Source organism: Rhopalosiphum maidis, chromosome 2, assembly GCF_003676215.2.
Source record: "Rhopalosiphum maidis isolate BTI-1 chromosome 2, ASM367621v3, whole genome shotgun sequence".
NCBI lineage: Eukaryota > Metazoa > Arthropoda > Insecta > Hemiptera > Aphididae > Rhopalosiphum > Rhopalosiphum maidis.
Window position 1 is genome coordinate 86,085,901 of NC_040878.1, and position 6,234 is coordinate 86,092,134.

General features: G+C 26.4%; 1 non-coding gene across 1 annotated transcript; it reads right to left on the reverse strand.

The window, feature by feature from the left end:
• Positions 1 to 4,753: 4,753 nt before the first annotated feature.
• Positions 4,754 to 4,874, reverse strand: Trnal-caa. Its single transcript has 2 exons — positions 4,837 to 4,874; positions 4,754 to 4,799 (listed from the first exon to the last, which is right to left on the reverse strand). It is a non-coding gene; the product is annotated as a tRNA-Leu (tRNA).
• Between the last annotated feature and the right edge of the window lie 1,360 nt (positions 4,875 to 6,234).

A 6,234-nucleotide genomic window follows, 5' to 3' on the forward strand; every position in this document is an offset into this window, starting at 1 on the left:
AGTTAAGACCAAATATATATTTTGTAATAACGATAAACTGTTAACATATTTAATCAAAGTCTATACAACACTCTATATACTATTGACAACGATAAATTAAGTAAACAAAAATAAAACTCCAATGTATTAGTTTTATGCAGCATCTTTATTTGCACTTTTTACATAACACGCAAGTTCAATTACAATGTTTTTCTTAGTCACTTTAGTTATAAGAAAAAGAAAAATACCATCATAGTTATATTATATTTGAAATTAAATGTACATATTAAAAAGTTCCAATTGAAGTTAATTTATCTATCAAAAAAACCAGTGTGATAAATATGCGTATATTTCGTCATCAGAAAGTTTTAACTATAACAATTACAAATTACTACCTACTTGATGTACCATTTTGAAAAAAATGTCTTTATTAAAGTTTGATATAGTATTCCCATGAGTTATATTCTAATTAACGACCAAATCCTAATGAGCTTTTTATAAAAAGTTAATTTTGTTACAAGTTTTATAATAGCAACCTATTTACAAGACTGTATCGAGTTTTGTTAAATTATTACAACGGTTATTTTTATTTATCTAAACAGAATCTTGAAATTGAGCAGATCAGTTTGCATATTTAAAATAATTTAATGTAGGTACATCAATAACATAAGTAAACTTTTATATATTTCGTCTTAATTAATCGTAGATTATTTTAATGATACAATACAAAATTATAAATCAAAATCGTTTGACATAAAATATATAATATGATAATACATTTTATTATTATTTTTTGTTTATTAAACAATTTATAGTCTTAAAATCAATATAATAAACTATATACTTCGTTGATTTTAAATAAAGTTCATAAATCAGTTTTAAGTGACACAAATATTGTTTAAGTTAGTTTTATATTCTGACTAAAAATAAATTTAATGATTTGTCAAGAAAAATCTGGTAGTTTGTTTGAATCTTTAAAATCGTATTTATTATACGTATGTTAGTAAAATAATAAAATATAAAAGTAGCATATAAGTTTTAATTGTTCTTGTAATAATTAATAAAAGACCTTATTCCTAAAAATTCTCATGTAATTTTGATAAGAAATTCGAAACTACAATGCATCTTCAGAGGCACGTACCTACGTAATGTTGTCACAAAATTTCTTCCCATGTATGTGTGCGCGAATCGACTGGAAAAAAAAAACTAAAAACATTCTTCTCGAAGGATTTCGAACGCATTTTGCCAACAGCATGTCTACGTAAAAAGTTTCTTTTGTATACCAACAACTATAATATGTATTGCCTATTATTCGTACAGCATACAACAACAACACTCGTGAAACCAAATTTGTCGGATTTCTCGTACTTGAAAAGCCCATTGGTTTTAATTACTTTATATCCTTGCGTTTTTAACTTGATGGAACCCAAACTCTGAGGGTATACCCACACACATGGCGGAAAAAGTAGGAAAAAAAACATAAAAGGTTAACCAAGCTCACTTAGAACTCTCTCGTGTCCATTGTTAATTAAAAATTTATTTTTTTCTTCAATACGTTAATTGCGTAGTCAAGGTAACCAAACAATATAAAAACACATTTCATTTCTATTATTATAATATCGCCAGAGAAATGGACGACGACGAAACGCATTGTACTCGTAGCACATAATACATTATTAAAATAATATATTTTTAACGGTTTGGAAGGACTACAATATCAATAAGTAAAAAATTAATATTTTACTCGGAAGTGTACCGAATCGACTCTCGATAGTAGTGGGCTAGTGGGGCTTCTGTAAATTGCTTCAGCGGCAGTCTCACAATGATACCTACACAAAACGATTATTATCGTTTCTATTATGCTTAAAAATAATTTTGACCTTCCGAGTAAAGTTCATAAAACGCAAAATGTTTTTTCGTTGTTCATTTCTCGTGTTCTCCTCGTGCATATTCCACAAACGAAATATCGTCAGAGTTCTGATAGGTCAATTAAAACAAAGAAAACATCGTAATCCTCAGTGAGGCGAAAAAAATGTATTATTTAACATTTATTATAACAATGTAGTCCATTAATTTATATTTTGACAAGCAGCGAACATTATACTCATTCTTGAGAGCCAACAGGCTAACTTTTATCTATTTATAGTTTTAAATGAGACCGATTTTTCCGACTATGTGTACAACTCGCAATTTCCAAGTGGATCAAAATCCTTAAGAAATTGAGCAATTTATTTTTAAGAAAAAATAACAGCTTTAGAAAAAAAATATTTTTTAAAAGTAGTTCAAAATAAAAAAATATCTTGTTAGCGACAGTAGCTTTTGATTCGAACAAAAGACCACCGCTAAATAATAATGATTTACCCGAAACTCGTAAATTTATATAAATTAAAAAAAAATCAAACTTCAACTACGTTTTTAAATTTATAATAAAACCTTAAAAAAAAAAATAATATTAATAATTACAAAATACCTATTTAATCAAAAACAAAAAAAAATGTGTATACAACTATTTTTTTAATGCACAGTTATAATATTATGTTGTTTTTATGAATTTTTTAAATTATTCGTGATATTTGAAATTCAACAGGTACGATGATCAGGCGGAGGATGTTAACTGTTAAGGTAAACCATACGAAAAAAGTGCACACTCAACTCAAAACTAATTACTGCGCCATATATATTTACAATAATAATATTATCAGCATATATATATATATTTACGTTCATACCCCAGCTGTGGTTAACCAATGACGTGCGTGTTTATCATTGTGGTAGGCATTAGTCTAGGTACACACAGCGCGTATACATATACATATATATATACACGCGTAACGTGGAAAACGTATTGGAATATTCATGTAATCAACGAGCGTAATGTAAACGCTACAACTGCATGCGCAACACATTACTATATTATTATTATTATTATTATTATTATGCACAATCAATTTTGTCCGGCACTCAGCCCAGAAAGATTAATGGAAAATACTTTTATCGCGTCGTATAATTAATATTCAATATATATATGCATATACGCAGAAAGGTTTATTATTATAGTCGTAAGCTGTAGTTTTTGAAAAATAATTTTACTTAATTCAGTCGTTGCAGGCAATTAAGAAAAAATAATTTTAAATTTACATTTCAGCGAAAGCATTTAAATTTTTTTTTTTTAAATAAACATTTTCCTCGTGCTTTTTGATCAAAAATGCTTATTAAAAATCAAATTTCAAACCAATGTGCTTATAACAATTAATTAGTTATAACTAAATCTAATAAATAATTGTTTTAAGTTTAATTTTATAATATACATTTTCTGTAAAAATGGAACTTAAACAGTCGAAGCTTACATTTGATGTTGCAGTACATATAACATCATTTAACTTATAACATACCTAACCATTTTAACAATGCTATATTTTAGCATATTTTATTAGTACCTAACAATGGTACGTATTATAAAATATCTGTATAGTAACTATTATTTTATTTCCATCTCTTCTATAGTCACAACTAAAATTCTAGCCTCTTGTCCGGACCGTTTAACCTAATCTCTATTGCTCTATCCGATAATCATTTTAACCACGTTCAAACGCAATTTAAGTAGGTAGGTAAAAACTTTCGGTTTAGTCCTGCTGGTAAAACCTGCATATCGTTAAAGTTTCTAAATTACAATAAATAATTGAACAAAAGTTCATTGCATATTACTTATAACTTTAAGCGTGCTTTGTGATATATATATGAAGGTGGGTACCGTATTTGAGCATATTTATTCGTTGGTGTCTAGTTTGTTGCAATAATACTACTGATTTAACTTGGAATTATATTTCTCACCACAAACAGTTGTTACACGTACGTATCAGTTTAAGCAGATTATCGTCGGTTTTATTCTATACCAGACGGGTGTCCAACCTTTTGTGAAGACTGGGCCACGTACATTTTAATAATAATAGATTAACATATAATGATTAAATAATAAAATAATACATTATAGTTATAATTTCGGATCCAATACAAATACAACTTTCATATACTATAAAAGTTTATTTGATTTTTAATGTTTTACAGTTTTATGTTCTTAAAATAAATTTGTTTCTAATATTATATACTATCAACCGATGGTTTTGAAATTGAAGTGAGGGCTGCACTAACATCCACCGCAGGTTGAACACTCGTGTTCTAAACCATTTCAGGCATTTAAAACTAAAATGATAACAATATGTTCTTTTTATAGTAGATATTTATGATCCATCGGCGATATACATAGTTAAACACTATGGTAATAAGATTACATATGAATCTTAAATAAAAAAAAAATAAAAATGTCAAACTATGCTCTAAAACGATTGACTAACGTGAGAGTCTTAGTGGGAATTTGAGTGCTTAAAAAGAAGATTATACATAGAAATCACTGAAAACGCTATATGGGAAGTATGCATAAACATATTACTCATAATATTTTATAGTAATTGTTTTATAATAAGTGAATATTTTAACTATAACAAAATAATAATTTATATTACTGAAAAATTAAAAACTTTAATTTTTCTTATTTTTTTTTCACTTATATTATTTCCGGTAAAGTTACTGTCAACTTTAAATTTTTAAAACAACCATCAGAATACCTTGTTATCGACACACCTATTAAAAAGTTATTCTTTTGAAAAAAAACGATTTTCTTTACTTGATTAAAAAAAAAAAAAATTTAAATCGTCAATTAAAATAATAATGATATAATAATGATTACTAATTGCATAAATTTTTGAAAAAAAAAATTTGTCAGAAGTGGGATTCGAACCCACGCCCTCAGATGAGGACCAGAACGCTCAATCGAGCCTACATAGTAGGCTAAGGGATCCCCTTGAGTCTGGCGCCTTAGACCGCTCGGCCATCCTGACATGCTACTAATTGTGAAATATTGGTTATGTAAGTAAAATTAATAGCTAATCAAATTAAAATAACATTAAATAAATTTTTAAAACGTTTACGATCTACAATAATGATGGTAATCAATATATTATAAAATGAGTTTTATTTAACCTCCACAATAAAGTTATTATAACGAAAATAATCGTAAAATATAATAAACCAATGCAATCAGACACCAAGTATCTACCTACAATGTTGTTTGGAAAAAGTACATACAGTATAATAATTAATTTAAGAGTTCAATATAACCGTTTAAATTTGTAATGGATTTTCGGAGAAAAACAACTTATTTCTATGTAAAATAATTGAAGTCTAAAATACCTATTATAACTTTTTATTATTGTAAGTGCCTGTCTGACAATCGTTTAGCCTTGACCAGTAAATTCTAATTTTAGATTTGTTCACAACCAGGAATTATGCGTCACTAAACGTTGATGGATATTATGTATAATTATTTTAACAAATTGAAAGTCTGGAAAGTTTTAGCTTATGTAGTTAATATACTCATATACGCATAATTTGATGACAGCGGTGAATGGAAAAAGAATAGAGGTTCGAGGTCGATAATGGAAAAACTTAAAAATGTAGGTAGTAAATTTTAATCGAAATAAGGACCGAAAGGTTACAAAAATTATTTTCTTACAATATTAATATATATTAATATTTATTTATGTATTAATATATTAATACTTTTAAAATAATGTAATTTGTGATAATATTTGAATTTTGGAAAATGAAACTAGCTTGTACGTGTCGTTTGTACATATTATGGCAAACATCTAACCAAATGACAAGTGGCAATTTGTCTTCTATGAAAAATGTCTACATTTGTACAATAAATTGTAGGTGTATACCGGAAGTTCACAAATAATTCAAAATCTCTGATCTTCAAATCTATTAATATTTAAAACGGTTTCAGAAAATTTAAAATTCTCTTGGACGTTATATTATATTAAATAAATATAATATAAATTTTGTATCACCACAAAACAGAAACCCGAAGAAAATATGTTGCTACGGTTTACCTACGTAGAATATTATATTTTTATATTTTATTATTATTTTATTTTGTTTGTTTTCTTTTTGTAGATACAAATTATAAAAGTTTAGGGTTTTTTTTTTTAATAATATTAATATAAAATTTGTTGGTTTTTATAGCTGCGCATATTAATACAATATTATTAAATAATATAGGTAGCTGGTACAATACATTATTATACTCTCATTTTCATAGCTATTATTTTGCAATTATTGATACTCCTATTTGCTAAAATGTATTTAAATATACATTTTGAAAATCGTTTTTAATATTTATCTATTGGTACTTTA